The sequence below is a fragment of the Salmo salar genome, chromosome ssa06 (assembly GCF_905237065.1).
Source record: "Salmo salar chromosome ssa06, Ssal_v3.1, whole genome shotgun sequence".
In the NCBI taxonomy this organism is placed as follows: domain Eukaryota; kingdom Metazoa; phylum Chordata; class Actinopteri; order Salmoniformes; family Salmonidae; genus Salmo; species Salmo salar.
This window is the reverse complement of record NC_059447.1, coordinates 3,551,509-3,563,980: the sequence shown is the minus strand read 5'-3', so window position 1 is coordinate 3,563,980 and position 12,472 is coordinate 3,551,509. Positions and strand designations below refer to the sequence as shown.

Genomic DNA, 12,472 nt, shown 5'->3' with positions numbered 1-12,472 from the left:
CTCCCCTCAACAACCTCTACAACCTCATATGACAAAGGCAAAAACCCTTTTGAGAAGAGGAAGGCCACACCCCCACTTTGAGTTTTTATGACTACATACCACTGTCCCCCCACTCCTGTTGCCACATAACTTCATTTTCCATATTACTATGCATTTCTTGTAGAAAAATGATCTCAATTCCCTTTCCCTTTATTAACTCATACACCACAGAGAGAATACAGTAGACGGTATGTGTCAAAAAGTGATTGATGACCTATTTTATGTATCACATGGTTATGCCCTTTTATGGACATCCTGTCCGGATGTTCTCACGCTATGGAGTGAGTGTTTATGTAACCTGATAGTGCAGCTGCTCATTTGAAGTAAAGCATCTGTTTGTAATAAAACTGTCCTGGTGATTGATGTGTTGTGACCTTGTTGAACTGTGGAATGTGTTTGAACATTTGGAAGAGTTGGGACATGTTGTAGTGAACTGATATCTCTGCTGTTTAGGGATCTTGTATATGTAACAGTCATGTTGTAGTGAACTGATATCTCTGCTGTTTAGGGATCTTGTATATGTAACAGTCATGTTGTAGTGAACTGATATCTCTGCTGTTTAGGGATCTTGTATATGTAACAGTCATGTTGTAGTGAACTGAGATCTCTGCTGTTTAGGGATCTTGTATATGTAACAGTCATGTTGTAGTGAACTGATATCTCTGCTGTTTAGGGATCTTGTATATGAAACAGTCATGTTGTAGTGAACTGATATCTCTGCTGTTTAGGGATCTTGTATATGTAACAGTCATGTTGTAGTGAACTGATATCTCTGCTGTTTAGGGATCTTGTATATGCAACAGTCATGTTGTAGTGAACTGATATCTCTGCTGTTTAGGGATCTTGTATATGCAACAGTCATGTTGTAGTGAACTGATATCTCTGCTGTTTAGGGATCTTGTATATGAAACAGTCATGTTGTAGTGAACTGATATCTCTGCTGTTTAGGGATCTTGTATATGTAACAGTCATGTTGTAGTGAACTGATGTCTCTGCTGTTTAGGGATCTTGTATATGAAACAGTCATGTTGTAGTGAACTGATATCTCTGCTGTTTAGGGATCTTGTATATGAAACAGTCATTTCCGGGGTAGGTATGCCTCAGTATAAGTAAGAGATGTGAACATTAAGAGTGACAGGAAACCTCAAGAGAGATAAACTACATAAAAAATGCTCCTAGACCAATTGTCGGTGTATTGTGTCCTTCGTGTCATGAACACATTGACAAAACCATCGATGCCATTCTTTGTGAGGCCCCTGATTGTTTTAATGGGGTGCTGGATATGAGTGACGGACATATGGGTTACATTTTCAAACCGGACGATTCTACGGTGAAGATTTTCACAAACAGCTGCCTCAGCACCCTTTTTCAGCCAAAAACAGGATGTTTTTCTCCTGCGTTGTGGACGAGAGAATGGCTTAAGATAAGACATGCTCTATTTCAGATCTAACAGGTCCTGAGTGGAACATCCCTGCCTGGGTACGCATTGGAAGAGGAAGTCTGCAGGAGAGATGATTTGAAAGCCCTAAGAATCTCTTCAGTGGCATATAGTTCAGACTCCAAAGTGACAATTTTAGGTTGTGCCGAATTCAATAGTTCAAATGCATCCAAATCTGTTCGTATGTATTTTCCAAAGCCTGCACAGAGGTCTACTACTTTGTGCCTGTCTTTAGCTTCAGGTGGGGAAATTATTTTAAAAGTCCTTGAAATTATGAAACAAGTAGAAAATATGTCCAACATCGTGAACATTTAAGGCGATGGGCCCTTCTGTCTTCAAGACATAACATGGGCCTAAAGGTAAGAAGGTTGATCTATCATGGAAAAGAAAACATACGAAACCTGGAAGGTGCTGGAGATCAAGGGAGGAAGAGACAGTGTCTGAACCGGTCACAGCTTGATGGAGATTTAGAGACGGATGGTGGTGTTGGTTTACAATAGACCCTTCACAAGGCCCCTTTCTCTAAGAAAGGAATTAGAGAATAATTACATATTAACATGTATATGTAGTATTGTTCAATAATAATGACAAATTAACATGTATATGTAATATTGTTCAGTAATAACATGTAATATGTACGCATTTTGGTATTAAAGATTTAAAAATGTAATTTACATTGAATGAAATATCAGACAATCTCTGTATCTGTACCTCAACAGGTTACGTGTGTGTGTCTCTCTGTCTATCCCCCGCGAGGGGGGGCCATGTCGCTGTGTGTGTGTCTCTGTATATCCCCCGTGAGGGGGGGCCATGTGGCTGTGTGTGTCTGTATATCCCCCGTGAGGGGGGTCATGTGGCTGTGTGTGTGTCTCTGTATATCCCCGTGAGGGGGGGGCCATGTCGCTGTGTGTGTGTCTCTGTATATCCCCCGTGAGGGGGGGCCATGTGGCTGCGTGTGTCTGTCTATCCCCCGTGAGGGGGGGCCATGTGGCTGTGTGTGTCTGTATATCCCCGTGAGGGGGGGCCATGTGGCTGTGTGTGTGTCTGTATATCTCCCGTGAGGGGGGGTCATGTGGCTGTGTGTGTGTCTCTGTATATCCCCGTGAGGGGGGGGCCATGTGGCTGTGTGTGTGTCTCTGTATATCCCCGTGAGGGGGGGCCATGTGGCTGTGTGTGTGTCTCTGTATATCCCCGTGAGGGGGGGGCCATGTGGCTGTGTTTGTGTCTGTATATCCCCCGTGAGGGGGGGCCATGTGGCTGTGTGTGTCTCTCTGTATATCCCCGTGAGGGGGGGCCATGTGGCTGTGTGTGTCTCTGTATATCCCCGTGAGGGGGGGCCATGTGGCTGTGTGTCTCTGTATATCCCCGTGAGGGGGGGCCATGTGGCTGTGTGTGTCTCTCTGTATATCCCCGTGAGGGGGGGCCATGTGGTTGTGTGTGTCTGTCTATCCCCCGTGAGGGGGGGTCATGTGGCTGTGTGTGTGTCTCTGTATATCCCCGTGAGGGGGGGCCATGTGGCTGTGTGTCTCTCTGTATATCCCCGTGAGGGGGGGTCATGTGGCTGTGTGTGTCTCTGTATATCCCCCGTGAGGGGGGGTCATGTGTCTGTGTGTGTGTCTCTGTATATCCCCGTGAGGGGGGGCCATGTGGCTGTGTGTGTCTCTGTATATCCCCCGTGAGGGGGGGTCATGTGGCTGTGTGTGTGTCTCTGTATATCCCCGTGAGGGGGGGGGCATGTGGCTGTGTGTCTCTCTGTATATCCCCCGTGAGGGGGGGTCATGTGTCTGTGTGTGTCTGTATATCCCCCGTGAGGGGGGGGTCATGTCTCTGTGTGTGTGTCTCTGTGTGTGTGTCTCTGTGTGTGTCTCTGTATATCCCCGTGAGGGGGGGCCATGTGGCTGTCTGTGTGTCTCTGTATATCCCCCGTGAGGGGGGGTCATGTGGCTGTGTGTGTGTGTCTCTGTGTGTGTGTGTAGGAAGCAATGGTTTTTAAACATGTCTAACCTCTGATGTTCCAGAAGACTTCTCTGCATATCCCATATGAAGAGTCAACCAGTGTTTACAGCCCTGACACCTCCGTCAATCCCAGCCATTCACCTACAGCCTATAAGCAGAGAGTCCCTTCACCAACAGCCTATAAACAGAGAGTCCATTCACCTACAGCCTATAAGCAGAGAGTCCCTTCACCAACAGCCTATAAACAGAGAGTCCATTCACCTACAGCCTATAAGCAGAGAGTCCCTTCACCAACAGCCTATAAGCAGAGAGTCCATTCACCTACAGCCTATAAGCAGAGAGTTCCTACATTGTCTCATTGAGGACACAGTAGCTTTGCAGCTCTGAAGACAGAACAGCTAAAAGATAATCTGGGAATCCTTTATCCCCCTATTGAGAGTTTTGAAGGTGAGTTGAAATTACAATTTAATGAATGCTTTTTACATCTAAATATGCCTGTTTATAAATATATATAATAAAATGAATGTTTTTATAAGGTTTTATATAACCATATATATTTATATATATTAATTGAGAGGAGGGGTTATTGATACATGAATACTCACAACGCAAAAGCTCTACTCAAGACTGGACCACTGTAACCACCTAGTGGATGTTCAGTTACATAACCAAACATTACATGACTTTCATTTTAGATGTTTTAGTGCTTGTTGAATGTAGCTACAATGTTCTCTCTCTCTCTCTCTCTCTCTCTCTCTCTCTCTCTCTCTCCCTCTCTCTCCAAATATTTAACAGTTGTTTTATATATGGTTTTCTGCAGACAATTTAAGAGTGGATGACATCCAGAGTTCAGGTCATTAATATTGTTACTATTTGGTGTTTTATGTCAAATGTATATATTTTTTAAGTAAAAAAATGTATATATTTTTATAAATATATACATATATTTTAATATTGTTTAAAACATCTATAGGATACCCTACACTTACCCAGGTGTTCCCCGCAATAATTGATTTGGATCATTAACCATCAGAAGTGATCATTATAGAAGACGATGATTTTGAGGACCAACCGTCTACAGGTGTATCTTTACTCAGTCCCACACCATCAAGATACTATAGACGTGAGTCAATAATAAAATGACTAATAACAGACTACAGGTGTATCTTTACTCAGTCCCACACCATCAAGATACTATAGACGTGAGTCAATAATAAAATGACTAATAACAGACTACAGGTGTATATTTACTCAGTCCCACGCCATCAAGATACTATAGACTTGAGCCAAAAGTAAAATACGTAATAATCTTTATACATTAAGAATTAAACAAATCATGTCCACTATTTTAAAAAGCTAATCTTGTGTTTACAGCTGACAGCCCCCAGACAAGATCACCAGAGGCATTATGGGCTCTAACCGTGAATGACTTCCAGGGTAATGAAAACGACTGTAACGGGTGTCGTAAGGATTGCAGCGGAAATGTGTATACCTTTTATTGTAAAAGAAGGAAAAAAACTAAAGAAACACGTATTCAAAAACGAACGAACGAACGACACTAACAGTCCTGTCAGGTGCACAGACACTAAACAAGGAAGTAACTACCCACAATTCCCATTACAAAAACACCCCTAGCAACACCCCTAGCAGCTGCCTCCAATTGAAGGCCAAATCAACAAACTAAACATAGAACTAAAAAGACTAGAACATAGAAATATACTAACATAGAACATAGCCCCAAAACCCCGGAACACTCTAAACAAACACCCCTCTACATAAACACATAGCCCAACAAAACCCGAACCACATAAAACAAACACCCTGCCACGTCCTGACCAAACTACAATAACAAATAACCCCTTTACCTGTCAGAATGTGACAACGACGATATTCTACCGTTCTCTACCGCCGGCTTTGACAAAACTCAAAACAGCCCAAGAATCGAAGATTTGTCACACATATACACGCCTCCAAACAGCCCTAGACATTCAGTATTTAATCAGGCCCTACACCATATCATAGTCCTACAAGGCTCCCCAGAACCCTAGACATTCAGTATTTAATCAGGCCCTACACCATATCGTAGTCCTGCAAGGCTCCCAGAACCCTAGTTCAAGTACACCGAGCGGCGTCACCTCTGACCGAGAAGGACGATTGGTCTGAAAACAGTTGCATTGATGAGCTCTTTATGGATACGCCCTGTTTTTATTACAGTTATAATTTTTTGAAAGAATATCTTAAGTTGGGGATAGGGGGCAGTATTTGCACGGCCGGATAAAAAAAACGTACCCGATTTAATCTGGTTACTACTCCTGCCCAGTAACTAGAATATGCATATAATTATTGGCTTTGGATAGAAAACACCCTAAAGTTTCTAAAACTGTTTGAATGGTGTCTGAGTATAACAGAACTCATATGGCAGGCAAACACCTGAGAAGATTCCATGCAGGAAGTGGCCTGTCTGACAAGTTCTTGTTCTTCTTGGCTCTGTTTATTGATGACTGAGGATCTTTGCTGTAACGTGACACTTCCTACGGCTCCCATAGGCTCTCAGAAGCCGGGAAAAAGCTGAATGATATCGAGGCAGCCCCTGGCTGAAACACATTATCGCCTTTGGTAAGTGGCCGATCAGAGGACCATCAGACTGGGGCTCGTGCACGAGGGCACGAGATGTTTTTATTTTCTCTCTCTTTGAACGTAAACACGCTTTCCCAGTCGGAATATTATCGCTTTTTTACGAGAAAAATTGCATAAAAATTGATTTTAAACAGCGCGGTTGACATGCTTCGAAGTACGGTAATGGAATATTTAGATTTTTTTGGTCACGAAATGCGTCGTGCTCATCACCCTTCTTTACCATTCGGATAGTGTCTTGAACGCACGAACAAAACGCCGCTATTTGGATATAACTATGGATTGTTTGGGACCAAACCAACATTTGTTATTGAAGTAGAAGTCCTGGGAGTGCATTCTGATGAAGAACAGCAAAGGTAATAACATTTTTCTTATAGTAAATCTGACTTTGGTGAGGGCTAAACTTGCTGGGTGTCTAAATAGCTAGCCCTGTGATGCCGGGCTATCTACTTAGAATATTGCAAAATGTGCTTTCACCGAAAAACTATTTTAAAATCGGACATAGCGAGTGCATAGAGGAGTTCTGTATCTATAATTCTTAAAATAATTGTTATGTTTTTGTGAACGTTTATCGTGAGTAATTTAGTAAATTCACCGGAAGTTTGCGGGGGTATGCTAGTTCTGAACGTCACATGCTAATGTAAAAAGCTGGTTTTTGATATAAATATGAACTTGATTGAACAAAACATGCATATATTGTATAACATAATGTCCTAGGGGTGTCATCTGATGAAGATCAAAGGTTAGTGCTGCATTTAGCTGTGGTTTGGGTTTATGTGACATTATATGCTAGCTTGAAAAATGGGTGTCTGATTATTTCTGGCTGGGTACTCTGCTGACATAATCTAATGTTTTGCTTTCATTGTAAAGCCTTTTTGAAATCGGACAGTGTGGTTAGATTAACGAGAGTCTTGTCTTTAAAATGGTGTAAAATAGTAATATGTTTGAGAAATTGAAGTAATAGCATTTCTAAGGTATTTGAATATCGCGCCACGGGATTACACTGGCTGTTGAGTAGGTGGGACGCAAGCGTCCCACCTAGCCCATAGAGGTTAAAACAATTTCAAATATTGTAATTTTTTTCAGACTCCAATCTTGCCGAGTCTATACATCAAGAGGACAACGGGGTAGGAAACACAACATCGACTCCTCTGAAAAACAGGCATCAAACAACCAAAGGTAATTTAACTAACATGAAAACATGGCCTAACAGAGAGAAACAGAAACAGGATATATTGATGTGTTGATATATTTTAAAACGTACTGTTTAAAAATATATAAATAAAATAAAAATAAAAGCATTTTTTCATTTATCACTATTATTGGTTATTTAATACTATTATATATATTTATTTTTAATACACTATTTTGTATATATGTTCCTTTCAGACTCCTCCAAGGCCTATACAAACACAGAAGACCCAATACAACAAGAGGAAGAGGAGGAAGAGGACGCTGAAGACATACTGAGTAAAACACCTAAACCGGTTGATACATTCAATGGTGTTAATGTCGAGGATGATGAGGTCAATGATGGTTCTGATGAAGGGTTGAGCTATGATGAGGATGATGTGTTGATGAGGACGATGTGTTGATGAGGACGATGTGTTGATGAGGACGATGTGTTGATGAGGACGATGTGTTGATGAGGACGATGTGTTGATGAGGACGATGTGTTGATGAGGACGATGTGTTGATGAGGACGATGTGTTGATGAGGACGATGTGTTGATGAGGATGTGTTGATGAGGATGATGTGTTGATGAGGATGATGAGGATGATATGAGGATGATGCGGATGATATGAGGATGATGCGGATGATGTTTTGATGAGGATGATGTGTTGATGATGAAGATGTGTTGATGAGGATGATGTGTTGATGAGGATGATGTGTTGATGATGAAGATGTGTTGATGAGGATGATGTGTTGATGAGGATGATGTGTTGATGAGGATGATGTGTTGATGAGGATGATGTGTTGATGAGGATGATGTGTTGATGATGTGTTGATGAGGACGATGTGTTGATGAGGACAATGTGTTGATGAGGACAATGTGATGATGAGGACGATGTGATGATGAGGACGATGTGTTGATGAGGATGATGTGTTGATGAGGATGATGAGGACGATGTGTTGATGAGGATGATGTGTTGATGCGTTGATGAGGATGATGCGTTGATGAGGATGATGCGGCTAAACAGCTTGATACAATCATTTCTGAGGTAGAACCTCTACTGATTGAAGATATCATCAATGAGGACACTGATCAGGATATAGATCTTCAAGATAGGTTTCTCACAGCCTTTTACAGGGCTCTAAAAGACAGAGAGGTCCAGTTACTAGTGTGAGCGGACCAAGTAATTTGGTGTCACTCTAAAGCTGAAAGGTGGAATAAACGAGTCAGGAGTGGGTTTTCTTGATTGAAAACAGTTCTCTATTGAGGGATTTCTGACAATACAAACACAGTCAATGAGAATCTCCCAATTAATAACATACATCTTCTTCTTTAGATGACACAGGATCACAAGACGATTATCTTTAAACTGTAACAACCATCACAGATTCGTCACCGTCTTAATGGATCTTCTTGGATAGCTCCCCTCTCTCCGTAGCCATTCTCCAGAGATAGTTTATCTTCTCCCCTTCTTGCTGGTACCATCCTCTCTCTTATAGGGGAAAGAGAATATCTCATTAGTACTGTCAGCTGTGCTTAATTTCCTCTGGTTACCTTGTTTCACATGCCTTGTTGTGCTACTATCCGTGAGCCCAGCCTGCCCTCTGGTGGTCCTTCCACATTAGATAGGTTTCTCACAGCCTTTTACAGGGCTCTAAAAGACAGAGAGGTCCAGCTACACAAACGTATGGTTACTTTACTAAGACGGCAGTACAGCCAAGACCTATCCTTCTGGCATAAAACCATACCACGCTTGATACGCATCAATCTGATTAAAAAACGCCCAAACAAACGATAAAAGCTGTATGTAACATGAATACTTCTAGAATACCACCAGAACTTATCTCCTTAATTAACCACATTAATGAGCTCACCCCTCCTTCAACACCACCCCTCCTTCAACACCAACACAACACCACCCTCCTTCAACACCACCCCTCCTTCAACACCACCCCCCACACAACACCACCCCCACCACCTATAAATCCTACACATGATCACACATTATCACAGGTCCCTCCACAACTTATCTCCTTAATTAACCACATTAATGTGCTCACCCCTCCTTCAACACCACCCCCCACACACATCCACATGGCCCCTACAACCCCGGCAGGCTATGAAGACAATGAGCAACCACACATTGAATTTGATGAATTGTAAAGTTGTGTAATAGATCAGATGGGGGATGGTCTTGATAGAAGTGTCCGTATTTTGTATCGCAATAAATTTAACAATACAGAGATTCATCAGTTTTTTAATTTCACATGTATAAATCAGAGCTATGATTATGCAGTTTTTTATGTGATGGTTTTGGATACTCTAGGAGAACTTTTAGAAAGAGCTACAGATTTAGCTGAACCTCGTCATGTCGTACAGCTTGAAATATGTGGTGATATACTGTGTTCTGCAGACTCTCTTGTTTTACCCAATGGAGAAGAGGACATTGAACAATTTATAGCCCTGCTGGAACGTCTTGTTCAATCTAATGTATCCATCATAGCTGATAGGACCTTATAACTTGTTGTGCAATTAGTCCGACACCCCCTAGGAGGAGGGGGTCAGAGAAGGACACTAGATAGTCTCATGCAATCAGAAATTAAAGCATCAGTTATGCTTTGCAATATGTCTATCACATTTACTCCTTCCTGGATGTACTGATCTAGAAGCTTTACAAAAGGCTACTGATCTCCAAAAGGTTGTAGGTCTATCACATTTACTCCTTCCTGGATGTACTGATCTAGAAGCTTTACAAAAGGCTGTAGGTCTATCACATTTACTCCTTCCTGGATGTACTGATCTAGAAGCTTTACAAAAGGCTAGTGATCTCCAAAAGGCTGTAGGTCTATGTATACAGGAGCCTGTGGCTTTCTCTGACATAGTCAAATTAGAACATTTGCTGAATATCAAGATTGTGGTTTTGTACCATAGTAGGGATAATTCAGCTCTCTAGAAATTCCAGAACAACCCTCAACCTCATCCTCATATTCTATACTTTTATGTGCAAAACAAACATTTGTATGGTATTACCAATATCAGAGCTTTCTAAGGAGCTCCATATGTTTGTTCATCATGTCATTCAGACTACACCAGACACTCTAGTCAGTATAACTGTTCAGTGTATCAGACTACACCAGACACTCTAGTCAGTATAACTGTTCAGTGTATCAGACTACACCAGACACTCTAGTCAGTATAACTGTTCAGTGTATCAGACTACACCAGACGGGGGGGCACTCTAGTCAGTATAACTGTTCAGTGTATCAGACTACACCAGACAGGGGGGGGACACTCTAGTCAGTATAACTGTTCAGTGTGTCAGGCTACACCAGACAGGGGGGGACACTAGTCTGTATAACTGTTCAGTGAATCAGACTACACCAGACAGGGGGGGACACTCTAGTCAGTATAACTGTTCAGTGTGTCAGACTACACCAGACATGGGGGGGGGGACACTCTAGTCAGTATAACTGTTCAGTGTGTCAGACTACACCAGACGGGGGGGGGACACTCTAGTCAGTATAACTGTTCAGTGTGTCAGACTACACCAGACAGGGGGGGGCACTCTAGTCAGTATAACGGTTCAGTGTGTCAAGCTACACCAGACAAGGGGGGGGGTGACACTCTAGTCAGTATAACTGTTCAGTGTATCAGACTACACCAGACAGGGGGGGGGACACTCTAGTCAGTATAACTGTTCAGTGTATCAGACTACACCAGACGGGGGGGGACACTCTAGTCAGTATAACTGTTCAGTGTGTCAGACTACACCAGACAGGGGGGGCACTCTAGTCAGTATAACGGTTCAGTGTGTCAGACTACACCAGACAGGGGGGGACACACACACACTCTAGTCAGTATAACTGATCAGTGTGTCAGACTACACCAGACAGGGGGGGGGGGACACTCTAGTCAGTATAACTGTTCAGTGTGTCAGACTACACCAGACATGGGGGGGGGGACACTCTAGTCAGTATAACTGTTCAGTGTATCAGACTACACCAGACGGGGGGGACACTCTAGTCAGTATAACTGTTCAGTGTATCAGACTACACCATACGGGGGGGGGGCACTCTAGTCAGTATAACTGTTCAGTGTGTCAGACTACACCAGACAGGGGGGGGCACTCTAGTCAGTATAACTGTTCAGTGTATCAGGCTACACCAGACAGGGGGGGTACTCTAGTCAGTATAACTGTTCAGTGTGTCAGACTACACCAGACAGGGGCGGGGGGGACGACGACACTCTAGTCAGTATAACTGATCAGTGTGTCAGACTACACCAGACAGGGGGGGACACTCTAGTCAGTATAACTGTTCAGTGTGTCAGACTACACCAGACATGGGGGGGGACACTCTAGTCAGTATAACTGTTCAGTGTGTCAGACTACACCAGACAGGGGGGGCACTCTAGTCAGTATAACGGTTCAGTGTGTCAAGCTACACCAGACAAGGGGGGGGTGACACTCTAGTCAGTATAACTGTTCAGTGTATCAGACTACACCAGACAGGGGGGGGACACTCTAGTCAGTATAACTGTTCAGTGTGTCAGACTACACCAGACAGGGGGGGGACACTCTAGTCAGTATAACTGTTCAGTGTATCAGACTACACCAGACAGGGGGGGGACACTCTAGTCAGTATAACTGTTCAGTGTGTCAGACTACACCAGACAGGGGGGGGACACTCTAGTCAGTATAACTGTTCAGTGTGTCAGACTACACCAGACGGGGGGGGACACTCTAGTCAGTATAACTGTTCAGTGTGTCAGACTACACCAGACAGGGGGGGGCACTCTAGTCAGTATAACTGTTCAGTGTGTCAGACTACACCAGACAGGGGGCGGGGGGGGTGGGACACTCTAGTCAGTATAACTGTTCAGTGTATCAGACTACACCAGACAGGGGGGACACTCTAGTCAGTATAACTGATCAGTGTGTCAGACTACACCAGACAGGGGGAGGGGGGGGACACTCTAGTCAGTATAACTGTTCAGTGTGTCAGACTACACCAGACAGGGGGGGGGGGACACTCTAGTCAGTATAACTGATCAGTGTGTCAGGCTACACCAGACAGGGGGGGGGGGACACTCTAGTCAGTATAACTGTTCAGTGTGTCAGACTAGACCAGACAGGGGGGGGACACCTGGTGAGGATTGTCATCTAACATGTCGTTCTTCCTACTGCTACGAAAAACACAAACATGAAACATGGCGTTAAAACAGACAACCTC

General features: G+C 43.3%; 1 long non-coding RNA gene across 1 annotated transcript; it reads left to right on the top strand.

The window, feature by feature from the left end:
* Positions 1-3,783: 3,783 nt before the first annotated feature.
* LOC123743367 (uncharacterized) lies at positions 3,784-7,650 on the top strand. Its single transcript, XR_006770096.1, has 3 exons — positions 3,784-3,880; positions 7,154-7,246; positions 7,457-7,650. It is a non-coding gene; the product is annotated as an uncharacterized lncRNA (long non-coding RNA).
* Positions 7,651-12,472: the final 4,822 nt, after the last annotated feature.